Below are 27,327 nucleotides of genomic sequence, written 5' to 3'. Positions count from 1 at the left end.
TCTATGAATGAACAACCAGATGGATGAATCTATCTTACCTCTTTCTCCCACTCCCAAATTTGCTTCTTCATGGTGAATTCCCTTTGTTTGTAATACTGAGCCACAAATCTCTCACTACAGTCAAGATTCCCTTTCAGTTATTCTAGGATCTCAATCTAGGTAGCACTCCAACTTGGAGGGGATAATTCTTTGTTGTGGGGCCCTTCCTGCTCATTCCACTGTACATCCTCCATTGTTCACTGCAGGATGGTAACAGCATTCTTGTCCTTTACTCATCAGATTCTAGTAGCACCCATCGTCCAGCTGTGACAACCAAAAATATCTCTGCACACTGTCAAGTGTCCCCTGACAGGGGGAGTGGGGATCTTCCCCAGCAGAGAACTACTGCTCTAACCTGTCAAACTATTTTATAACAAAATAAAAAGATAGAATGATCCCCAGCAACTTGAGGGTCTTTATAACTATATATGCCAGAATTAATAGATATATTACTCATTATACATTATTTCTTTGTCCCATAGGCAAATCTTCAGAAGTTCTAAAATTACACTGACTATCTAGGTTTGCATCCTGCTGTGCTCTTACCAGCTGTGTGACCTTTGGATGGTGTCTTAACCTCTCTGAGACTCAACATTCTCATTAATATGAGGAGGATAAAAATAGTACTCTCAATAGTATGTCACAGGGTGTCTGTGAAAACTCAATGAGCTAATGTAAACAAAATGATTCCTGGAAATTAGTAAGTTAATAAATGTTAGCAATAACAAAAATATAAGAATAATAATATCAATATTAATGATAATGATAATATTGTAGTTCTTATTTGTCTTGCCAGTGATATTAGTCTATATAACTATCCCAGATATACTCAATCATAACCTACAATGTTAGCTAAAGGCACAATGAACACATTTATCAAAATTCCAGTGCGGAAAGTTTTAGCCATGTTTTAACCTGAAGACACATTAGCTCTTTTATCAGGAGTGGGAGGTATGTACTTATCAAACAGCAAGTAGGTGCTTAATAAATACTTAGGCTATACTGTGTACAATAAATAACTGAATGAACGCAACACTTAGCCCACAGCAAGAAGAGGCCAAGTTTTAGCAGTATCCAGCCTTGTTTCTTGTTATAATAGTCTGTTTTATACCTTCCAGAATGATCAGATTTGCCCCAGTCAATATTTCCAACTGGCTATAAGACAATGCCTCTTAGACACAGTATGCCAAATGAAACTCATAATCTCTGCTTTCTCATCTCCCAATTCTCCACCCCAGCCACCCAGCACAACGACCCCATTTCTTTTAGTGTTGCTGACATTCATCATCCCCCATGCTAGAAGCCTCAGTATTAGCTTCATCTGTTCCTTAATTCTAAATCTCAAAATAAAGTCAGCTACCAAAATCTCTGAGGGGTTGATAGAAGCTTCCTTGTCTCTGAATTCTCACTGCTTCCTAGGCCAGGGTCTGGTCCACCTTGTAGATCCACCAGATCTACCATCTGAACCCTTTTCCCCCTTGCTCTCCTCTTAGGGAGGAAAGTGAGGGAGAGCATAAGACAGAGTGATCACATGCAAACACAAACTAGTCAAGACTGTCCTGGGCAGTTTCTTTAAGGAATGGGGAGGGCGGACAACAGACATGACAGGAGCAAAACCCAGAGCCTCCTCCTTTGAAATAAACATTTCCTCAACCATTTCTTAGGTATTACCTCATTTGTTACCAACATTTATAATGTGGAATTTTACAACAAATTACACAGGAGAATACTTTCTGTCCCCAATGTTTGAATAAAATGAAATACATCCATTGCCTTTTGGAATTTAATATCTGCATAAAGCAGCATGAAGTTTCGTGGCTTGCATGAAAAACTATTCCTCCTTGATCTACGAATTCTGTTTCGGGGTGCCTTGGTGGCTCAGTCAGTTAAGCATCTGACTCTTGATTTCTGCTCAGGTCATGATCTCAGGGTTGTGAGATAGAGCCCCAGGTAGTACTCCCCGCTCAGCCCAGAGTCTGCTTGTCCTTCCCCTCTGCTCCATCCCCCTCCCCTGCCCCAAGTGTGCATGCTCTCTCTCTCTCAAATAAAATCTTAAAAAAAGAAAAAATTCAGTTTCGCTCCTTGCACGCCCCATGACGCTTAAGCTCTATCTCTTTACAAGTCCTGCACTTAGTAGGTGTTCAACACATCCTTGCTAAAGTAGCATCCTGGTCTCTGTATCTCTCAATGGGACAGATGGGATTTATCTTTTATTTCCATTATGTGCTTTATTTTTTTTTAATTTCCCAGGGCTTTTTAAAAGCTGTTTGTTACTACTTTCACCTCCCCTCTCTCCAAATTCTTTGAATTCCATTCTGTACTCAGGCTTCTTTGAAAATGAGGCTTTGTTTAAAGCAGTTTTTCCCACTGCATAGCTTTTAAAACTACCAGGAAGCCAAAAAAAAAAAAAAAAATGTCTTCAGCTTTATGTATCATAGATCTGATGGACTAGCACAGACTGAGTCCTTGATTGATCAAGTAAGAGAGCATCCTCTACAGGATGTTCAATGTGTGTTTACTTACTTCTCCCCCCACTACCCTCCAGGGGTCTTTGCAAGCATTTCCACAGCTAGAATACCATTTAGTAAATTGCATGGTGCCTAAAACAATAAATATGCCCTCCAAAGTGCCCGATGTATTCACTAGGATAAAATAAATAAATAAACAAAACAGTCAAAAGCAAGTCAAAGTTGTGATGACCATAGGGAACTTGTATGCATGGAAATGCAGTATGTAATTTATAAATAGAGATAATAGCACCAGGCTGTTGTGGAGAAATGATGTATTTCAAAAGCCCTTTGAAAAAAAATACACAATCAAAAGTGGTTTTCCACGTCATATTCTTGTTTGTGAGTTCTAGAAGTTCTGCGGAAAGAGGTAGACTTTTCCAGTGTTACTGAGCCAATCAATACACAGATTTTAAGACCCAGTGCCCATCTGTCCCTAATCCTTAATATTTCATTTATCCTTTGATGATATACTGAATAATTCAGGTAGCGGTCTGCATTGTAAATCATTCTTTGGTGTTAAGAATTATAAATCCCCCCCTCTCCACCCACTTTCCAAATATACATCCTTTCATCAACAAAACATTGGCAGAAGGTTCCCGGAACGTCTGACAAATGCAAAGGCCTAAATGAATTAATTGGTGAAAAGCAAAAAGCAATGTTGTATGCTCTGGTACCAAAGACAAATGACCAAACTACAGCATCTCAAAAAAAAAAAAAAAAGGAGCAATCATCTTTAGAGGTTAATGGGTCACAGCAACCACTTTCCTAATTAAAAGTGGCTCTGATTCCTTCCTCAATTCTTTTGTCTTTAGATGGAGTTGGGATTTTATCATCGATTAGCTTTTGAAGCATTTTGAGGCACTAAGGAAGACATTTTAAAATGTTAGTAAAAAAAAAAATTTATTTTCCCTCAGATAAAACTGACTTTGCTATATTGCTCAAAGTCACACTTTATAAATCCTATTTAGGAGCAATGACTTACAGAGGGGGTTACTGAGCATTGTAATGTTGCACTATGGCAGGGCAGGGAGTTGCTATGAATTTGCAGTGTCACCTTAGCTAAAACCAGTCAAAAGGGCACATTTTCAGAAAAGGGCCTTCAGATGGCACTCTATTGAAGGAGCGAGATCGCATTTCTCCTGAACCTGCACACGCTTGGCAAGTACGCAGATTTCCCTCAAATGTTTATTTAGAGTGGCATGGCTGGGAGGGTCTGTTAGGTGTCACAGGATGGGGGTGAAAGCCCTCTGAACCACATGTTGGGGCTGCCCCATTAGTGGATCAGTACCAGTGTCCTCTTTGGGAAATTAAATAAAATGTCTTGACATCCATTTTGGAAGATAATGATTCTAATAATCACAGGTAGCATTGGTGGTGTGCTTCCTAAGCATTTTATGTAACAGCCCAATGAGGCAAATAATACTCTTCTCATTCACAAATGGGAAAATGGAAGTGCAAACCAGGCAGATGACCTTCTGAAGGTCACGCAGCCGGAGCCCCAACTTGTACCTAGGAGATTTGACTCCAGAAGAACACGCAGTCCCCCCTCCACACTCTAGAGCTTCACGTATTAATGACAGGGGCAGCAATAAACACAAACGGCTTTCTGACCGTGAACTTTGGGGGATGACATTGAGGCTCTGGTGCATCCAAGTACAAGGAGGAGACAAAGAAGGATGAGGATAAACAGCATACAGTCAAAATGGAGGTTAATAATAAGCCTTTTCCTCTATCAGAATTTAAATGAAGTCCACTTTAAAATTTAATTTCAAAGGGGAAGTGACCATCAGAAGCAAACTTGTTATGAGTTTTTCAAATGTCAAACAAGTGGGTCCATTTGTCAAGATTCATGGTGTGCTATTTGATAACAGGAAAATGAACTAGCTTGTAGATCATCCTAAACAGCTGATTCATTTAGTGTGCTTTGTTAATATGCCTCATTTTTCAAGTTTGAAAAGTGAATCAACCGGGTCCTCCTACATTCTTATAAAATGTTTGATTTGTGTGTGTAGGTCTGGAGGGAGGTTCATTGTGTTTTTAACCCCTAAGTATTTTGGAGGATTTACCAATTTATGGATATGAAAGATACGACTTATAGTTTTGTTTGTTTTTCCTCTTTTTGCGTTTTAGCAGAAAGCATTTGATATATCCAGTAAGTGCTGCTCACATATCAATAGGGTAAAGCAAATCATTAAAAATCATCTTTCATACAGTATCAAACATATTAGATGAAAAAAAGGCAGGGCTGTAATACACACCTACTAGCTAGCTCATTTTAAACCGGAGTTCTCAAACTTGTCACTATTGACATTTTGGACAAGATAATTCTTTGTTGTGGGGGGCCGCCCTGTGCACTGCAGGACAGCACCCCTGTCCTTTACTACTAGATGACAGGTGCACTACCCTCCCCCCAAGTTGTGGTCAGCAAAAATATTTCCAGATATTTTCAAATGCTCCTAGGGGGGTAAAAATGCTCCTGCTTGATAATCACTGCCTTTAACTGATCCAACCCCTCTCCTTGAAGAACTAATACCAATACAGCACCCCTCATGGAATAATAATAGTAACTCAATGGCCTACAACCCACTTCATTGAAAAACCCCCCTCACCCACCAAAGTTCAACTTCTTACCCCCAAGTAGATATGGTATTCACCTCCCCGTGCCTCTACCCTCCTTAACTAAGACGTTGGTATGCCAAATATCATCTGCAGCAGACTAGGTCTGAAACATACTTCTTCCTCTTATTGAAAACATAACTCTTTTACAAAGAGAATTTTAAATATTTTTTGCATGCAATTCCCCTTGGCTGGGAATCACAGGGCTTCGATGCCAAACTGCAGTCAATTCTATTCCCGGCATCTGGTTGCTGGCAGGATCCTGAAGCAGTTGGTCTGGTGGTTTTTTGGAGTAGCCTTGGACTCCATCACACAGCAGTCTGTTCTGCTGATGGTCTCCCCAATTTGTTTTTATTCATCTCCAGTGCAATAGAATTTGTACTCTTTTATCCACTCAAGGGTAAAGCCCTGGGTAAAGTCTCCTATGGGACTGACATGCCAAGTCTTTTACTATCCAAAAATGAATACAAATCACATTCCTGTCTTAAATCATACATTATTTAGCCTGCACGTACACATGCAATCCATTGCTCAGTGGATAACACTGCTGCAAGCTATTGAATTTCTCTCCCAGACAGTATAATTTCCACATAACCTTGCTTCTGCAGACCTCTCCTCTAGTGTGAACACAACACGAACAAGTAGACATGGCAAGAACTGTAGCAGTCACTCGAGAGCCTATAATAGCCTCGAATGAGGGTGTGTACAAATATTGTCCATGCGAGCAAGAATAAATGCAGCTAAATGAATATCTAAGGCAAGATGTGCGATTTTAGCCATGGTTGCATGAACCAAATATATGCTAGCTTTGCAATTTTATGCTAGGCAATTGTCCCTCCATTATCTAGAATACGACTATAGAAAACAATTGTTTCGATTACACCTTTTATAATAGAGTTCGGTGAAAACCTGCACCACTTCTCTTTTCCTACCCACAGATCAGATAAGGAAATGAGCAATAAAGGACAAGACTCCTCACAAAAGGCAATCACTTGCACATTCTCTGTCAATGGTCTTGGTAACAGCCACTGTCAACAGTGGTAACCTGGTGTTTAAGAGCTCCACATTGCCCTCTGGGAATCCTGCTCGACCACTAACTAGGCACTTAAACCTCTAGTCACGAGTAAAACAGGAATTGCAATGATCTCACCTCATAAGACTGCTGTGAGGCTTTAGTATAAAAATTACATATAAAGTATTTAGCACAGTTCCTGGCACAGAGTCAATACTCAATAAATACTTGTTGATCTTATTATTTTCATCAGCATCATCGTGATGCAGATCCTTAAAAGAGACACTACACTCTCAATCCCAGTTGGAGTAATGTACCTTTAAAGGGGTGCTACAAGAGTCAATTGTTTATTTTTTTAAGCGTGGGAGCCACTATTCTTGAGATGAAACTATGTCACTAGAACTGTGGTTTGTCATTTTCATCAAGAATCAAAAAGTAATAACTGAGCACTGATGAAACAATCATTGTGGATTGAATGACTGATTAGTTTCAAGGTATTTACAAATCACTAGTGAGGTTTTATTAAAATTCTGTTAGGATGAGATTCACTTTTGCTGTAAATATTAGTTTTTAAAAACCTCAGCAGATTGCATAATCACACATTGCTCTGTGCTATTTACAAATAGGATTAATCTAAAGTCATTGAATTCCATTCAGAGGTTTGGATATTAAATGACATTTTAAAATTCATGGTACTTGGAAACACAAGTAAATTAGTTATTGTTCCTTTCAAGCACCTATAATAAACAATTTCCTTTAACAAATTTACAAGCTAGAGAAGAGTGGCTGCTATAAGTGATGGCAATGGCCTTTTATAAAGATTGCTCAGTTCTCCAAATGCCGATGACATCTGGCCTTTGCTCCCATCCATCTTTTAATTCGGCCAACTCTTGATCTCTTTAAGGAAAAATAAGCAAAATTAAAATACATTTCAAAATTTGAGGAACTTAGGGATATCATTTAAAGTTCAAGTCTACACTTAGAAAATAACCCCAACAGCTCATGATTCCAATATTAATAAGGATTGAGTCCTCATGCAAAGAAAAAAAAAATGAGCCCTGATTGGTACCCAAGGTAGAGATTACAATGTCATCTATACTATGAACAGTAATTGTTAGAATTCCCAGAAATATCAAAAGTGACTATAATCCCGGGATGGGACCTCTGTTCTGTTTGTCCCAGGTATATCTCAGAGATCAACTCAAATACATGCTTTTGTAGTGGGCTAGAATCTCTGGGAAAGACTGAAAACCCAGAACAGGTCACCTAACTGCTCTGGGAGAGCCAACGGTCAGCATCTCAATTCCAAATGCAATCAGAGATAAAGATGAGATCTTACAAAGAGTTAAACAATTACACTTGAGTCACATTCTTATACCTTATAAGATATGTTTATTTTATTATTTTTAGTTTTCTCCCCATAATCTCTATTTTGATTCTTTTCCTATTTTTTATAATATCCTATGTTTCCTAATCCAATTATCTGTTTCCCTAAAACTACAATCAGTAATTTATTATCAACAATTGGTTACCCTAGCTTTATTAGGTATGCCATCCTAAATAGAATGAAGACCAGTAGATGCAGCTTACAGGGCACCACTCTAAGATATGTTGCCCTAGTACTATATTGCAACTAAATGAACACTTTCAAAGTTTTCTTCTTCAGCCATGAAAACAAATTTAATGAGCCATTTCCACTCAATTGACTAATTTCCATATTAACCAATCATATTACTGACTTGGTTACCAGTAGCTAATGGGTGATAGAAAAGAAGCATTTTGTTTCAAGTCGTGTACAACAAAAATTACTACCAATAATAGAAGGCAAATCAGAACACCAAATGGTTTTAAGACTTTTCTGATACACTAAATGATTCAGTCCAATTAGATCAGAATTTACTTTTTCTGAAAGTAAATCCATGTTGACTTAGGAGCAATGCAATAATAGCATAAAGAACAAGTGCAGTAAAATGTGATTTCTTTTTTTTTTTTTTTTTTTTTTTTTTTTTTTTTGATTTAAAAAATGGACTTTAATTTAAAAATTTTAATTTAAAAAATTTTTTAAAAATGGACTATTACTAAAAAACAATTTTTGGTAATTTATAGAAATATAATCCATGAGCCCCAGAAATGATTTGACCATGACTTTTTTATGGATTGGGATTATTATATCATATGAGAGTCATAAATTATTAACAAGAAGGGAGTTGGGTTATTGTTACTCATTTTTTTTTTTTTTTAATTTTTTTATTCTTATGTTAATCCCCTTACATTACAACATTAGTTTTAGATGAAGTGTTCCATGATTCATTGTTTGTGCATAACACCCAGTGCTCCATGCAGAATGTGCCCTCCTAAATACCCACCACCAGGCTAACCCATCCTCCCACCCCCCTCCCCTCTAGAACCCTGTTTGTTTTTCAGAGTCCATCGTCTCTCATGGTTCGTCTACCCCTCCGATTTCCCCCGCTTCATTCTTCCCCTCCCGCTACCTTCTTCTTCTTCTTCTTTTTTTTTTTTTCTTAACATATATTGCATTATTTGTTTCAGAGGTACAGATCTGAGATTCAACAGTCTTGCACAATTCACAGCGCTTACCAGAGCACATACACTCCCCAGTGTCTATCACCCAGTCCCCCCATCCCTCCCACCCCACCCCCCACTCCAACAACACTCAGTTTGTTTCCTGCGATTAAGAATTCCTCATATCAGTGAGATCATATGATACATGTCTTTCTCTGTTTGACTTATTTCACTCAACATAATACCCTCCAGTTCCATCCACGTCGTTGCAAATGGCAAGATCTCATTCCTTTTGATGGCTGCATAATATTCCATTGAATATATATACCACATCTTCTTTATCCATTCATCTGTCGATGGACATCTTGGCTCTTTCCACAGTTTGGCTATTGTGGACATTGCTGCTATAAACATCGGGGTGCACGTAGCCCTTCGGATCCCTACTTTTGTATCTTTGGGGTAAATACCCAGTAGTGCAATTGCTGGATCATATGGTAGCTCTATTTTCAACTTTTTGAGGAACCTCCATACAGTTTTCCAGAGTGGCTGCACCAGCTTGCATTCCCACCAACAGTGGAGGAGGGTTCCCCTTTCTCCGCATCCCCGCCAACATCTGTCGTTTCCTGACTTGTTAATTTTAGCCATTCTGACTGGTGTGAGGTGATATCTCATTGAGGTTTTGATTTGGATTTCCCTGATGCCGAGCGATATTGAGCACTTTTTCATGTGTCTGTTGGCCATTGGGATGTCTTCTTTGGAAAAATGTCTGTTCATGTCTTCTGCCCATTTCTTAATTGGATTCTTTGTTCTTTGGGTGTTGAGTTTGATGAGTTCTTTATAGATTTTGGATACTAGCCCTTTATCTGATATGTCATTTGCAAATATCTTCTCCCATTCTGTCGGTTGTCTTTTGGTTTTGTTAACTGTTTCCTTTGCTTTGCAAAAGCTTCTTATCTTGATGAAGTCCCAATAGTTCATTTTTGCCCTTGCTTCCCTTGCCTTTGGCGATGTTTCTAGGAAGAAGTTGCTTCGGCTGAGGTCAAAGAGGTTGTTGCCTGTGTTCTCCTTTAGGATTTTGATGGACTCCTGTCTCACATTGAGGTCTTTCAACCATTTGGAGTCTATTTTTGTGTGTGGTGTAAGGAAGTGGTCCAGTTTCATTCTTCTGCATGTGTCTATCCAATTTTCCCAACACCATTTGTTGAAGAGACTGTCTTTGTTCCATTGGACATTCTTTCCTGCTTTGTCGAAGATTAGTTGACCATAGAGTTGAGGGTCCATTTCTGGGCTCTCTATTCTGTTCCATTGATCGATGTGTCTGTTTTTGTGCCAGTACCATGCTGTCTTGATGATGACAGCTTTGTAATAGAGCTTGAAGTCCGGAATTGTGATGCCACCGGCTTTGCTTTTCTTTTTCAATATTCCTCTGGCTATGCGGGGTCTTTTCTGGTTCCATACAAATTTTAGGATTATTTGTTCCATTTCTTTGAAAAAAGTGGGTGGTATTTTGATGGGGATTGCATTGAATGTGTAGATTGCTCTAGGTAGCATTGACATCTTCACAATATTTGTTCTTCCAATCCATGAGCATGGAACGTTTTTCCATTTCTTTGTGTCTTCCTCAATTTCTTTCATGAGTATTTTATAGTTTTCTGAGTACAGATCCTTTGTCTCTTTGGTTAGATTTATTCCTAGGTATCTTATGGTTTTGGGTGCAATTGTAAATGGGATCGACTCCTTAATTTCTCTTTCTTCTGTCTTGTTGTTGGTGTATAGGAATGCCACTGACTTCTGTGCATTGATTTTATATCCTGCCACTTTACTGAATTCCTGTATGAGTTCTAGCAGTTTTGGGGTGGAGTCTTTTGGGTTTTCCACATAAAGTATCATATCATCTGCAAAGAGTGAGAGTTTGACTTCTTCTTTGCCAATTTGGATGCCTTTGATTTCTTTTTGTTGTCTGATTGCTGTGGCTAGGACTTCCAATACTATGTTGAATAGCAGTGGTGATAGTGGACATCCCTGCCGCGTTCCTGACCTTAGGGGGAAAGCTCTCAGTTTTTCCCCATTGAGAATAATATTTGCTGTAGGTTTTTCATAGATGGCTTTTATGATATTGAGGTATGTACCCTCTATCCCTATACTCTGAAGAGTTTTGATCAAGAAAGGATGCTGTACTTTGTCAAAAGCTTTTTCGGCATCTATCGAGAGGATCATATGATTCTTGTTCTTTCCTTTGTTAATGTACTGTATCACATTGATTGATTTGCGGATGTTGAACCAACCTTGCAGCCCAGGGATAAATCCCACTTGGTCATGGTGAATAATCCTTTTAATGTACTGTTGGATCCTATTGGCTAGTATTTTGGTGAGAATTTTTGCATCCATGTTCATCAGGGATATTGGTCTGTAATTCTCCTTTTTGATGGGGTCTTTGTCTGGTTTGGGGATCAAGGTAATGCTGGCCTCATAAAATGAGTTTGGAAGTTTTCCTTCCGTTTCAATTTTTTGGAACAGTTTCAGAAGAATAGGTATTAATTCTTCTTGAAATGTTTGGTAGAATTCCCCTGGGAAGCCATCTGGCCCTGGGCTTTTGTTTTTTGGGAGATTTTTGATGACTGCTTCAATTTCCTTAGTGGTTATAGGTCTGTTCAGGTTTTCTATTTCATCCTGGTTCAGTTTTGGTAGTTGATACATCTCTAGGAATGCATCCATCTCTTCCAGGTTATCTAATTTGCTGGCATAGAGTTGCTCATAATATGTTCTTATAATTGTTTGTATTTCTTTGGTGTTGGTTGTGATCTCTCCTCTTTCATTCATGATTTTGTTGATTTGGGTCATTTCTCTTCTCTTTTTGATAAGTCTGGCCAGGGGTTTATCAATCTTGTTAATTCTTTCAAAGAACCAGCTCCTAGTTTCGTTGATCTGTTCTACTGTTCTTTTAGTTTCTATTTCATTGATTTCTGCTCTGATCTTTATGATTTCTCTTCTCCTGCTGGGTTTAGGCTTTATTTGCTGTTCTTTCTCCAGCTCCTTTAGGTGTAGGGTTAGGTTGTGTACTTGAGACCTTTCTTGTTTCTTGAGAAAGGCTTGTACTGCTATATACTTTCCTCTTAGGACTGCCTTTGCTGCATCCCAAAGATTTTGAACAGTTGTGTTTTCATTTTCATTAGTTTCCATGTATTTTTTTAATTCTTCTTTAATTTCCTGGTTGACCCATTCATTCTTCAGTAGGATGCTCTTTAGCCTCCATGTATTTGAGTTCTTTCCGACTTTCCTCTTGGGATTGAGTTCTAGTTTCAAAGCATTGTGGTCTGAAAATAGGCAGGGAATGATCCCAATCTTTTGGTACCGGTTGAGACCTGATTTATGACCTAGGATGTGGTCGATTCTGGAGAATGTTCCATGGGCAGTAGAGAAGAATGTGTATTCCGTTGCTTTGGGGTGGAATGTTCTGAATATGTCTGTGAAGTCCATTTGGTCCAGTGTGTCATTTAAAGTCTTTATTTCCTTGTTGATCTTTTGCTTAGATGATCTGTCCATTTCAGTGAGGGGGATGTTAAAGTCCCCCACTATTATTGTATTGTTGTTGATGTGTTTCTTTTCTTTTGTTATTAATTGCCTTATATAATTGGCTGCTCCCATGTTAGGGGCATAGATATTTACAATTGTTAGATCTTCTTGTTGGATAGATCCTTTAAGTATGATATAGTGTCCTTCCTCATCTCTTATTACAGTCTTTGGTTTAAAATCTAATTTGTCTGATATAAGGATTGCCACCCCAGCTTTCTTTTGGTGTCCATTAGCATGGTAAATGGTTTTCCACCCCCTCACTTTCAATCTGGGGGTGTCTTTGGGTCTAAAATGAGTCTCTTGCAGACAGCATATCGATGGATCTTGTTTTTTAATCCAGTCTGTTAGCCTGTGTCTTTTGATTGGGGCATTTAGCCCATTTACATTCAAGGTAACTATTGAAAGATAGGAATTTAGTGCCATTATATTGCCTGTAAGGTGACTGTTACCATATATTGTCTGTGTTCCTTTCTGGTCTATGTTGCTTTTAGGGTCTCTCTTTGCTTAGAGGACCCCTTTCAAGATTTCCTGTAGGGCTGGTTTTGTGTTTGCAAATTCCTTTAGTTTTTTTTTGTCCTGGAAACTTTTTATCTCTCCTTCAATTTTCAATGACAGCCTAGCTGGATAGAGTATTCTTGGCTGCATATTTTTCTCATTTAGTGCTCTGAATATATCCTGCCAGTCCTTTCTGGCCTGCCAGGTCTCTGTGGATAGGTCTGTTGCCAATCTAATGTTTCTACCATTGTAGGTTACATATCTCTTCTCCCGAGCTGCTTTCAGGATTTTCTCTTTGTCTGTGAGACTTGTAAGTTTTACTATTAGATGTCGGGGAGTTGACCTATTTTTATTGATTTTGAGAGGGGTTCTCTGTGCTTCCTGGATTTTCATGCCTGTTTCTTTCCCCAAATTAGGGAAGTTCTCTGCTATAATTTGCTCCATTATACCTTCTGCCCCCCTCTCTCTTTCTTCTTCTTCTGGGATCCCAATTATTCTAATGTTGTTTCGTCTTATGGTATCACTTATCTCTCGAATTCTGCCCTCATGATCCAGTAGTTGTTTATCTCTCTTTTTCTCAGCTTCTTTATTTTCCAGCATTTCATCTTCTATATTACTGATTCTCTCTTCTGCCTCATTTATTCTAGCAGTTAGTGCCCCCATTTTTGATTGCACCTCATTAATAGCCTTTTTGATTTCTACTTGGTTGGATTTTAGCTCTTTTACTTCTCCAGAAAGAGTTTCTCTAATAACTTCCATATTTTTTTCAAGCCCAGCTAGTATCTTTAAAGTGATGATTCTGAACTCTAGATCTGACATCGTACTAATGTCCGTATTGAGTAGGTCCCTGGCAGTCGGTACTGCCTCTTGTTCTTTTTGTTGAGGTGATTTTTTCCGTCTCGTCATTTTGTGCAGAGGAGAATAGATTAATGAGAGAACAAAATGCTAGCAGAGTAACCACGTCCCCAGAAAATATACTCTAAACAAATCAGAAAAGACCTTCCAGAAAGTGGTCGCTTTTCTGCTGAGACAGTTGTTGCTCTTCTTTTCTTCGATCTCCTGTTGAGTTTGTAGGTGTTCAGAATGGTTTGATCCCTATCCAGCTGAATTCCTGAGAGGAGACGAAATCCAGGTCTCCTACTCCTCCGCCATCTTGCTCCGCCCCAAAATGTGATTTCTTTATTGAGGCTTTCATTCCACATCCATAATGTCTCTCCAGCCCCTATCTAACCCTGACTTGCTCTATTTCCCAGTGCTTGTCCACCTCTCTTGCCACACCATGGTGACATCTGAATTTATACTTTATTTTGTCTTCCTTCCTTTACTTAGAATGCCTGGGCTGCATTCTTATGCCTTTTTCTAGGGTGACTCTAAAGTGTATCTTACAAACTGGGGTATTTTTAAGAGCAAAAGAGGGACTCATTGATAAATATATCGGGACACAAGTTATAAATGGAGACTGTCCAAAGAAACTTGGAACACATAGCCATCCTATAATTATTTTCTATTTGTCTAAATCTCGCACTTTCATCTAGAGTCGCCTAAAGTTTCACCCCATATCATAGCATTATCCTTTTATTACTTTAGACCTATTTCATTTATCCCTCTTTTTTGGTTTCTACTAATTAAATATTCACAAAAGGTTATAAATAATTAATAAGAATAGCAATGATTAATATTCATTGAACATATACTATATGCCAGGCATTGTTCTAAGAATTTTATATTGATTTATTTAGATGATCTCAGAACTTCTGGAGGTAGCTATTATCACTACCCCCATAATGAAGATGAGAATACAGAGATTTGAAGAGTTTAAATGACTCTTTGAGGTTGTTCAGCTACTCTGTGACAAAATTCAGAACCTGAAGTGAGGCAGTTTTCACTCCAGTTAATTCCAGATTTAATTGTAAATATGTGCAGTCCAAGATGGTAACCACTAGTTATACATAGCTATTTAAATTTAAATATAATTGATGTAAATAATTAATTAAAATTAAAAAGTTCAGTTCCTCAGTCACACTAGCCATGTATCAGATGTTCAAAAACACGTGCTTACTAACTGCTATATTGGACGGGAAGACATAGAACATTTGCACCATCACATAAAGTTCTGCTGAACAGAACTGATGTAGACCATTCTTACAGATACAAGGCATCATCTCGCCAGACTATACTACACAACTGCAGTACCTAAATGTGCTGAGCAAAATAATGGTCACGATCTCTATGCTGTTATCCATAGGGTTTTTTTAAGTGCAATTAATCTCCTTTCAGTAGAGACCATATTTAAGTTTTTTTCTCCTTCAGGAGTGGGTCTAGATTTTGGCATATAAAATCTCTCTTCCAACTGATACCTCGCTTAGCCAAAAGTGGAAATTATTAAAAGCTATATCCAGAAAGTAAAATATAATCTGTAAGAAGCACAAGATGTATTTTATTTGTTTTTAACCAAAACCAAAGTTTCATCTGTATTTTAAAATTTCTTAATACCGAGAAAGAAGAGCAACAGAGATAAACTGCTGGTACAGAATAAATGTCTCTGTCTTTGGCAGGCAAGCTTCTGGCCCAGTGAAGCTCTGCATTTTCAGTACATCTTCTACTTTACCTGCATATCCCAAAAGAAGAGCACCCTTACTCCCCACCTATTATATACTATTCTACCAATCTTATTTCCCTCTAAACTGAACCAAGGAATAAAAGGAGAATGCTTTCTTACAGTGAACTACAGAGGCAATTCAGCAAATTCATAAACAATAACCTATATTCCATGACATAAAATAGTTACATTGTTTTATTAGCCAATTCATTCATATTTTATTGATGTAGTAAAATTAAATGTAAACAGAACCTACGCTTCAAAAGTCCTAAATCTAAGAAATTTGGACTATAGAACAAAATAATTTCCTCAAGAAGACAATGTTGGAACACAAATCAAAAATGCAACAGCAATTAATACATGCAAAATAATTGCTTCATTATAAAAACTGGAAGGAGCACTTGTGCAGATAATTTTCTGTGAATATATTTTCAACATTTATTGTGTTTTGGGCCATGAGATGATAACTATGAGAATAAATTAATGCTCAAGTTCAACAAAAAGTGATCTGATAATAAAATGAACATTAGGCATTTTATATTATTAACATCTTTATTAAAATTTTTAAATCAGAAACTTATATTTATACCTTCAAACTTTTATTTCTCATATTTGTAAACCTGTATGAAGTCTCCCATTTTCAGTATATTTTAAGTCAATCTGCCTTGTAACTTAAAGAATATTCAAAATAGTACAGACACGTCTAATTTGTTGTAAGATTACTGGATATACTTTTTGCCCAGTGATATTCTCCATAATCAAGGCAACAAACTATCTCTACTAAGACAGTACTGCTTCTCCTTTTCCAAATTACTCCTGTTCTTTTTAAATAAGTGACTGACACTTCAGAGACTGGCAAATAAAGGGCATTTGCTTCTGATTGGTAGACTCTCCAAAGGCTCAAGAAGAAGGAAATATTATTATCATTGTTATTATTATTGCATAGTACTAAGAGCATAAATGCTGAAGCCACACCACCCAAGTTCAAATTCTGCTTTACCACTTATTGTCTGTATGGCCTTGGGCAAATTACCTAAATTCTTCTGCCTCAGTCTCCTCATCTGTGAAACTGGGGATAATAACTACCTTCAAAGATTGTTAGACATTTCAAATGAATGATTATGTGTAAAGCAATGAGAATAAAGCCAGGAACACAATAAACCCTCTATGGGTGCTTGCTATTATTATTACATAAATCCTAAAGCATTTTACAATACCCATTGTTATCATGAACAATAATGTTCTTTTGAGTAAGAGGAATATTGGTTGGTCTATTGAATGATCTAACAAACTCTGGTTTGCCTAGTGTAAAATCTTACAATCCAAAGTCCACTGACGCTTATCCAACTGAAATTCTCTAGATTAGAAATCAAGAAATGTCATTCTTCAATAGACTTTAGGCTCAGTTAGTGCTATTTTAGCTACTAATACTGATTGCCTTCAGATAAACTGATGAGAAGACTCTTAGAAGAATTTTTTAAGACAAATATAAACTTTCACAGGGGAAGTCATTCTTAGAATACACAAATTCTAGGAAAATATCTACAAATTGTGAAAGTACTCATTAAAATAAGATATATCTTATTGCCAGTGGAAAAAGCTTAGATCAGTTAAATAACACACTAACTACTAAATGTCCGTGCACTTAACTGAAAGGACTTTTATATACAGAAAATATGCTGTATTAATTTCATAGCTTTTAACTCTAAAAATAATTAGGTTTTTAAAAATTGTTGCCCTGCAAGGATATTTTGTAGGTAAACAATTACTTAAACCATTTATTTCAGTTTAATTATCACCCTAATTTCTAGTAAGTTGTATGATATGTGCCCTAGGGTAACTGTAACAAATAGTCTACAGTATAAAAATTGAATAGTCATACATTTATACATTTCAAAGTGCTTATGACACATCTCCAATATTCCAGAAAATTATTTTATTTCATTTTTTTTTCAGTTTGGAGAATTCTATGTATACTTCAGCAAACAGAGATAAAAGCTTCTTCAAAGGTATAATTACTAAAAGAGTTTTCCAAGAGTACCATTCCTTTGTCTCCTCAAGAGAAGCCTCAGAGTTTGCTCTACTCAGTAGAAAGCAAATTGTTTGGAGTGGGGGATCAAAACAGAAAACTAACTGAGAATTACTGCTACTATTCCAGTTCTGTGAGGAAACCACAAAAACAAAAGTTCCTATATATAACTTTGCTGATTTCTGAAATGTAAATACTCCTACAGGGTGGGCTTTAACCTACGAAGAGTCGAACAACTAGCTCACAAAATTTCTGAGAATTTAGTAACCAGCTCTCACATGCAGTACCAGCCACGTCTGGCACCCCATTATATTGAAAAATGGAAGTGACCGTAGTTGAAATGCTATTTAATGGCCCAACATCCTAGAAGACATAAACAAAAGAAAGAGTTTATATGCCTGAGTAGGAAGGAACCTAGGAATACCCTATGAAAACCGAATATGAATTTCTTGATATCTCTGTCTCAGCTGCTAGGCCCAGAGGACACCATGAGAGAGTACATGGGTGGAATGTGCAAACCGATTTAGGAAATCTCCACGATCTAATGGAGGAACGGTACAGAAAACAGAAGAACTTCCTGAAGAAAGATGGGACTCAAAGAGAACCTTTGTGTCCATTAGCCAACAGAAAAAGAAAAGTCACCCAAAAGAAAGTAACTTTATGTTGTCATTCCTTGAGGACAAACACTTAGGGTCTACTTTAAACTCTTTGAGGGCAGAACATTAACACCATGGATTTGATCACATCTTAAGCAGAATCAAAACAGAGGCAACCAAACATAAGAAACTAAACTATGACAGCATCCATCATTAAAGCAAAAAGTATAGCATTAATTACTAGAGTGATAATAAAAGCTGCCTCCTTGAAATCATAGTATCAATAGTCTTATAAGCATTGTTTAATTTAGGAAATGGGTTAATTAACAGCTTGTGGTGTTAAACATTTTAACAAGCTAACTTTACATATTACATTTTATATATATCTATGAAAAACACATATGTATCCCATCACCCTTTCTACTTATAGCCAATATCATACAGAACCCCAAATTTTGGCTGATAATGGGTAAACAACTTGTTCAAGTTTACAAAATCTGTACAATGTAGCAAAGGCTAGACTTACAGCTCCTTATAGATTTGCAAATGGAGCAAACAATTTTTGTTTGTTTGTTTCTATACATAGACTTCCTAAAGCTGCTGGCTTTAAGAATTTCTGTCCAGAATTTTGACTTGAAGGAGGGATCTAATTAAAGAAAAGTTATATTAAACCAAAGAAAGACGAAAACCTTCTAATTTTCAGATAACCAATACAAATTTAATCCATACTACAACATGTGTAAAACAGAATTCATCATGTAAATTTGACAGTAATATACAACTAAATATTATTATGAGAAAATATTTTAAAAGATAAAATATCCAGTGACAATAATTCCTTAAAGTCCTAAAGAAACAAAATTAGAGAAACAGTGGAGGCAGTTGACAGTAGCAAAGAGTTCTCAGTACATATAACTGCAAGATAGAAAACAAAGGAAAGATAAATAGAGAAATTTGATATGCACCAAAATGTGGTCTATATTTACATCTATTAAAGTATAAGAGAACAGGGGTGCCTGGGTGGCTCAGTCAGTTAAGCATGTGACTCTCGATTTCGGCTCAGGTCATGATCTCAGGGTCGTGAGATCAAGCCCCACGTCAGACTCTTCACCCAGTGGAGATTCTCTCTCACCTCTCTTCTACCCCTCCCCACTGCTCTCTCTTTCTCTCTCTCTCTCAAACAAACAATAAAGTACAAGAGAACACAATGCCTCCGTTCAACGCTAATTCTTAAGAGATGTCTGTCTCTTTTATTGTAACCTATGCTCTTCTGCTCTTCACAGTAAGTAAAGAACAACATATTTTACTACTCAGAGTGATTGTTTTAAGTATAGGAATAGAGAGAGTTGCAAAATGGTCAAATTTTATAATCAGTGTTCTCAGAGGTAATAAATGAAATTAATTTGCTTTCTTTTTCTTGTGGTTTCCAGAAATCAGTAATACTAGAGATAAAAACAAAATGAGAAAAGAGACTAATAACATAGATCTTTCTTACCAGAGTGGTGACTTTTACTCAAATGAATTATGGTCTATCAGTAAACTCATATTTAAGACTTTTTTTTTTGGCACGGGGATATTATTTATCCAGTGAAAACAGGCATCTGCTGGTGTTATGCTCTGATTGCAACAGAGGAAGGTAAAGATTCCCAAAACATAGACTATATCACAGTGGCAGAACTCCTTCTTAATATCCAATATTCCAATGTAGGCACAAAGAAGCATGAGATTCTAGCACAGCTACTTCTGGCGCGAAGCACTGTTTGGAGTATTATAATATTCTAAAATGTTGACTGTCCACACACTCTGAGGTTGGCTAAGCTATGTGCAAAGGCACATTTCCTTTTATTTATTGGATTCCACTAGCCATTAATTTAAATCAGCACCAAGGCTTCTGGCAAAGCTAGTTAATGTCATTTGTTAGCAATTTGAGACAGACAAACAGATACATCTTTAATCTTGGTCACTGTTTATATTGTGGACACGACTTTCAATCCCATGTGAAGACAAAGTAATGACCCCCTCCCCGCAAAAAACACATGTTTTGCACTTGCTTTCTCTTGATTAGAAGGATGAAAATGGCACGAGTCAATGCGTTCCATTTACTTTGAGCTACTTATCTCACCCTGGCAGGTCAAATAAAGATACGACTTGTTTATGAACTGAATGAAAATAAAGATTATGTTTGTAGCTGATATGCCAAATTCTTGTGACCAATCAATATCCCTATATCTTATCCCTCCCTGATCTTACAGATTATTTGTTATTGAAGACACAGAGAAATTGGGAAAATTAGGAAATTATCCCTGACATTTCAAGTTTATTCATAATACACACTTAAATTTCAGTGTGTGGTCTTCCTGTGAACTAGAACACATCTTATTATAGATTCTCTTATAAAACTGAATAAAAATATTTAACATTTGTTTTGCTGGCAATGAAGTATTGATAGCTGACAGTCAATTCCTCTCATTGGCAGTAATTCAAGATCCTTTGTGTACTTCTGAAAATAGTTTTCTCAATGAAACTAGTTATAATTCCTGAAACTCTCCAAATAGAACAATGTTACATATCTACATTTTCCTGACTTTGGTATATAGTCTGCTGTGATTTGGATTTGAACCACACATCTCTGACTTAAACCAGTTTCCAAGTTCTACTTGTATTTCTCAAATTCGATGCTATGCAGAAAATGTAACATTTTTATTTTTAATTAATTAATTAACTAACTAATTACTTAATTTTTAGAGTGGGGAGGGGCAGAGGGAGAGAGAGAATCTTAAGCAGGCTCCATGCCCAGTGCAGACAGAGCCTGACTCGGGGCTCAATCTCATGCCCTTGAGATCATGACCTGAGCTGAAATTAAGAGTCGGATGCTTAACCGACTGAGCCATCTAGGCGTCCCATATTTTTCAACTGAAGTATAATTGATACCACGTTACATTAGTTTTTGGGTATAAGAATCATTCTTTTTGGCTAGAATTTGTGTGTAGGATATTAGGGAATACGGATGTATTCCACTAATATATAAGCCACTAATATACATTCCCTGATTATAATACTTCGAGAATTAGAATATTATAAAGTAGAGCCAAATGACTGAAGATAAAAAGTCTGAACACCATGAAAGTTGAAAGCAACCAGATGCTTTCTTAGTCTGTTGGGGCTGCTGTAACAAAGCATACCACAGACTGGGTGGCTTATAAACAATAGAATTTTATTTTGCACAATTTTGAAGACTGGAAGTTTGAGACTAGGGCACCAGCATGTTCAGGTAAGGGTATTCTCTTCCAGCTCCCAGATTTCTCATTGTATCTTCACATGATGGAAGGGATAAGGGGACACTGTGGGGTCTCTTTTACAACAACACTGATCTTCTTCATAAGGGCTCTACTCTCATGATCTGAGCATCTCCCAAAGCACCCCCTCCCAATACTATCACGTTGGGCATTAGCATTTCAACACACGCTCAGGGAACACAAACATTCAGACTGCATCAGATGCTGAAGTACAAAATGATTAGCATGGGGCGATACATGGCCAAAGGTTAAGATTATGTACTTTGTGAAAATTAACATCTGCCCCCCAACATAGGGACAGATCCAGGTTTTGCAGTGCCTAAAACTTATACAGTTTGAGAGACTCATTAAAAAAAAGAATATTACATTTCTTTTTTTTATTTGTTATTAACTACAAACACATCATCTATCTTACATAAAAACAAAAGACTCTGAAGGTTTTAGACCATATACCAGATACTGTTCAGACTAGTGCCAAAGCATTAATCATAAATTATTTTTGACAAATCCCTTTCCTTGTGTTGCATTACCCTGAAATACTGTTCCTACCACCTCATTACATATCATATCAAATTTAAAGAGCTACAAAATAAAAATTTCCAGATAAATAATACTATTATTTAGATGTTAAATATTATTTGTTTAAGCTATAAAGTGGAATTTGTTTATACTCTACGGATTTGCAATTCAAATTATTTTACCTTCCCTCAATAATATTTGCAAACAACCAGTGAAGAAATTCAGGGAGGATAAGAATCTAAGGATTACTGGCAGAGGATCTAATATTAAAATTTGTTGTAAATTAAAAAATAAATATAAATAAATAAATAAATAAAAAGAATAAAAGAATAAAATTTATAAATATAAAATTAGTTACAAAAGTGAATATTTACTTAGAATGAAAAAAGAAGTTACGAGAAGTCACCAATTTTAAAAGCTGATAACAGAAACATCAAAAAATGCTAGAAATAACAATATTAACTCCCTGACACACTTCAAAATAATTTTCCCTCTTTTTTTTGTCTGCATACTCTTTGATTGCCTCATCATATGGCAGTAGTTTCATAATATTTTCTTTTTTCTTTTTTTTTTTAAATTTTATTTATTTATTTGAGAGAGAGAGACTGAGAGAGAGAGAGCATGAAAGGGGGGAGGGTCGGAGGGAGAAGCAGACTCCCTGCCGAGCAGGGAGCCTGATGCGGGACTCAATCCAGGGACTCCAGGATCGTGACCTGAGCCGAAGGCAGTCGTTTAACCAACTGAGCCACCCAGGCGCCCGTTTCATAATATTTTCTATAAAGAGAATAAAAAGATAATTCTGCGTGTCCTCTAACGCTTGATAGAAATGCATTTTTTTTTTATTGATAGCTTAGAACAGTATTCTTTTCAGCTTTACAGCTCATTAATGGTAATGGTTTCTAAATTGTTAGAATGGTAAATTTGGGGACTAAATATTGGGAAGAATTTTGCATAGACCTGTCCTTTGGCTTTAGATCTTACAAATCTTTTTTTCGTTCTACTTCCCATATACTTCCAGTGTTGGGCACCAGAGGCCACACACCTATCACAATAGGACCTAGTGGTAGCATGTCCCTGCCACAATGCCCAGGACATCAGTACAGTGGGCAGTCTAGAAACCATTCTTATCACAGAACAGCTAGTGATGACCAAATGCGTATCTCATTAAATCCAGACTAAATGCCTCTCCCATCACCACCTGACAAAGGGGAAAGTGCAATGGGGAAGCTGAAGTGGAGAAAGACGAGGGCCTTAAAATATCTTTCTTTTGCAAAATTTCCAAACCCATATCACCATGTGAACACATTGCTAGGCAATGGAGGAATGTGGTTTTGGTCGGGGGTAAAGTTATACCATTTGGATGGTGCATCATTGGCCGTTTTTAAGGAGAAGGATACAAAATTAAGACACAAGATTAGATAGAGAATCACTGAAAGGCTGGGGAAATGGTGGGGTCCTAAAGCTTAAATTTCATTAGCTTCTAGGCAACCTTGCAGCCACTGACTCCTCAGCCAAACTTTCCGGCCACCCCTCCGTCTCTGCCAATAGGTGATCTCCCATATTCACAGGTACGTACCTTGTGTGATCATTTGTACCTATGCCTTCCCACTTGCTCTTCTGTCCTCTGATGTCCTTTTCTGGGCACTTTCCTGATGGCTCACTGTGCTGAAGAGCACCATCAAGTGTTGCCCCAGGTCATGGCATGAACACGTCACAGTACATTATGCCTTGAATGTTCAACTTGAATTTAGCAGTCATCATTCACAGATCAACTGTGTATTGGTGACTTAACATCTGGATACATCTGTTTTTTATTTTCATGGCTCTGTCTCATTCAGGCACCAAGTTCTGCTTATGCTTCCTTCTCAGGGTCTCACACATCTGTCTTTTCCATTCATTTCGCTGTTACTATTCTTGTCTGGGAGCACTTCACTTCACATATGGATTAATGTAACCGTCTCCAAATTGTGTTTCCTGTTCCCAAGCTCCAAATACTCTAATCTATCCTGCATGCAGCCTTAGATTTATCTTCCTAAAACAAAAATTAATTTTCACACTTCATCCCCATGTTAAAAAAAAAAGGAAAATCCTGAAATGTTCTTCATAGTTTAAAGATCACCTTCCTTAGAATGACACTCAAGGGCTCTGGAGCATTTTCATAAAATCTCCTTGACCATTAGCACACAAAAATATAAATTCTTATTTCCAAATGTTCAAAACTTTTACTGTTTGTTTGCAAGCTATTCCAATTTATTTCTGCAAATTTAAAATAATGTGATGCTTTTTGCTGAAAAGGAAAATTATTGTGCTGTGCACATCTGAGTACCTATTAAATATCACTTCCAAATTGCCAATTTCTACAGTTTGCTTGCTTTTCACCAAAAATTCCAGCACAACTGGGCACTTATGAGGGCCCCATTGAGTAATACCATCTCAAAGGGCAGAAATATATTTGCCTAATTTACATTTACAAAAGATGTGAGTTATGCACATCTTCATTAAGCAGGAGAATGCTCCGGTGTGCATCTAAATGGCCTGGGAATTGTTCTTCTCAGCATTCATCAGCCATCCCCTCATTTTATTCTATTAGGAGGGAAGGAAGAGCAATGCAGACTGATCAATGTGCCAGTGAGTTTTATGGCTGTATTTTAGAATGACCCATATTAAAGGAGTTAGGCAAACGTAAGAGAAATTTACTACTCACAGGATAATGGCTCTCTGTAGCGGAAGGGTGTCCCAAACATGGCATATTCTTGCTTTATTTACACCCCCATGCTTGACTGATCATCTTTCTCATATTTTGCCTTACTTTTGATAGCACGGATTCTCTTGCCTTATTGATCTCTTTATACCCTTATCATTTTCCCCTGAGTTATTTGGCATGATGACAGTGGTGCGTCGCCAAGGCTGATTTAACATCATCTCCCAAATATGCAGCACTGAACTCAGAGTCGAATATTTTAAAGCTGAAACATGTAACACATCTGTCAGGCAATGGTACAAATACAGTCACTTGTCAGAACTAATGAATGAGGTAATTCAGAGTACGGATAAATAGCAGGAAGACGGAAGATGCTAGAAATGATGTTTCGCCAAAAAAGCATTTCTGAGTAATTAAATTATCTGAGGAAGAATGAGGTTTCTTTGTTTTTAGTTCTAACTCGTTTTTTTCTCCCACAAAAAGACCTTGGTGGTAATACCTAGAGAATAAAAAGTGCAGTGAGAAGCAGATTCAGCTACTCACACGTCAGTGGAAAGAGTGGGTGGTCCTTTGACTGTGGTCTATCTCTCATGGGAAGGATATATTTTTCTCTAATATTTTGTAAGACTTGCTTAACCAGGTAGTTCCTCTTTACTTGATTACAGTCCAATCTTTGTTTATTTTTGCAAAAACCTCATTATCGGATATGACCAGTCACAGGATAAATCCAGAAAGTGCAGAGATGGTTCAATGATTAGGAATGGACACAGGTTGCCAGTCAAAAGTACCTCATCTTAAAATTTTAAAAGAATTCTCTACAAAGAGAAAAGAATATCCTAAAGTTGGTTCTTTATATAGCGTGCATATAAGTACATTCCCAAAGAGAGAAAGGCATGGAAGTATAGATGTGTCGAGGTGTGCATAATTACAGAAGAGAGGTTACAACAACAGCCTAGAAAGAGAAAAGTTAGGTGAAGGGAAGGAAGTTGGAGAAGGACCATGTCGCTGATGCAGACATTGATTACTTTCATGGGAAGGAAGTGCTTGACTTTACACAGGATCTCCTCAGTTATTTATAACTTGGGATGCAGCATTTTAAACAGTGACTAAGTTCTGTGAATGCCCCTTGCACACTCAATTCTCTTCATCTGGAAGCAGAGTTGAAAATCCAACACTGAGGATCCAAGGTAAAGATAACCTGGAAATCCTACTAAGTACCATCTCAATAAAAGTTATCACTAATGTCATTGAACTCTACATTTATCTAGAATCCCATTGTACTGCTATTCCTACTACCACTTTTGATATCGCAAATGATACCAGTGTGACTACATATAACTAAAACTCTACTTATAAATATTTGAGTTTGTAAATCTTTATTAAGATATGAACACAGGGGTGGTGCCTGGGTGGCACAGTTGGTTAAGTGTCTGCCTTCAGCTCAGGTCATGATCCGGGGGTCCTGGGATCGTGCCCCATGTGGGGTTCTGCACTTAGTGGGGAGTCCGCTTCTCCCTCTGCCCCTCCCCCCGCTTGTGCTCTCTTTCTCTCCCTCTCTCTTCCTCTCTCAAATAAATAAATAAAATCTTTAAAAAGAAAATATGAACACACATTTTAGTCTGCACCTCTTCAAGAGTCTACTGGATTTCTCCCAATTTTTCAGCTGCAACTCATTCTCCAACAAGGGGAGAGAAATTTTGCCAATGTTCCAATAGGGCCACCGATCCTTGTTTGTGCAATCTAACCTAATGGTGGTATTTGAGAATGTTCTAATAAAGGCATTTGGCAAAAGAGGAATCTACTGTGTCCTGATGCATGCTATTGCACTATATGGTATGCCCTCCTCCTGGTTCCCCAGTAGCAAAACCTATTTATTCTGACTCAAATTTCACCTCCAATGAGAAACCTTTATCACAGGCAGATTTATCTCCTCCCTGCTCAAGGCTCTAGGGGACATTTTCCTCATGCCTCTGCTAATGATAAATATTTTGTGCAATATTTCATCCTTCAGTAGCTATTTCCACCCCTGGCATGCTGGAGAGCTGAGGACAGGGTGTGCAAAGAGGCACCCCCTCTGATCCTCAGCACTTACATATATACTTAGGATAAATCTTTCAGTTGGTACTTAATCATTCTCTGGATGTTGAGTTTTGCCATAAACATCTTGTCAACAATGATTATTCTTGGGAGATCCAGGAATAATCCAGAAATCTAACCCCTAATTATATTCTTAGTTTTATTAGGTAAATGTATGTTGCATTACGTGGTTGTGAAAACATGGCAACTTGAGGAGAGGTTATACTTGCCTTTCTACTCATGAGGTCCTGTAGTAAGAACAGAGAAAGGGAGCTATGGAAAATACATCTCCTCATTTCTTCTTCTTCTGTAGCTCTCTGCCAAATACCTGCTAGCCTCCTGCTTATACACACAACCATAGCAGATGGGCTACTCCAAAAGAAGTAAGCATAATGGCTTATGGAAATACATTTGCTCATCACTGGCTAAGGAGTATATACTCAATTTTTTTCAAACAAAGGGCACTCATATATGTCTATCAATACTAAGGCAAGTGAATTTCATATTTTAGGTCTCCGATACATGCATAAAGTGAATTTTGCCTATTACGGAAATACAGAAGTAAAGACTGATCATAAGATTTTTGCAAATGCATGTAAATAAAGGTCTCTTCTGTTCCAAAGTAAATTTATATATATTTGAATTAAAGATTTATTTGCCTATCAACTTTGAGACTTACATGTTTTAAATCTTGATGATGATAAGGGCTTATTGAATAATTGGTACAATGTAGTTTTCCAACT

The 27,327-nt window shown here is 37.3% G+C and overlaps 1 protein-coding gene across 2 annotated transcripts in view; it reads right to left on the bottom strand.

Annotated features, from left to right (window-relative positions):
- The window catches only part of LOC123862956 (RNA-binding motif, single-stranded-interacting protein 3), a 1,542,535-nt gene that overhangs the window by 587,587 nt on the left and 927,621 nt on the right, over positions 1 to 27,327 (bottom strand). The window lies entirely within an intron of this gene.

Source organism: Mirounga angustirostris, unplaced genomic scaffold (genome assembly GCF_029215605.1).
Source record: "Mirounga angustirostris isolate CCGP_5_RB_7025 unplaced genomic scaffold, mMirAng1.0.hap1 SCAF_1, whole genome shotgun sequence".
Taxonomy (NCBI): domain Eukaryota; kingdom Metazoa; phylum Chordata; class Mammalia; order Carnivora; family Phocidae; genus Mirounga; species Mirounga angustirostris.
The sequence above is the reverse complement of the archived record's forward strand: the minus strand, read 5'-3'. Positions and strand labels throughout refer to the sequence as shown.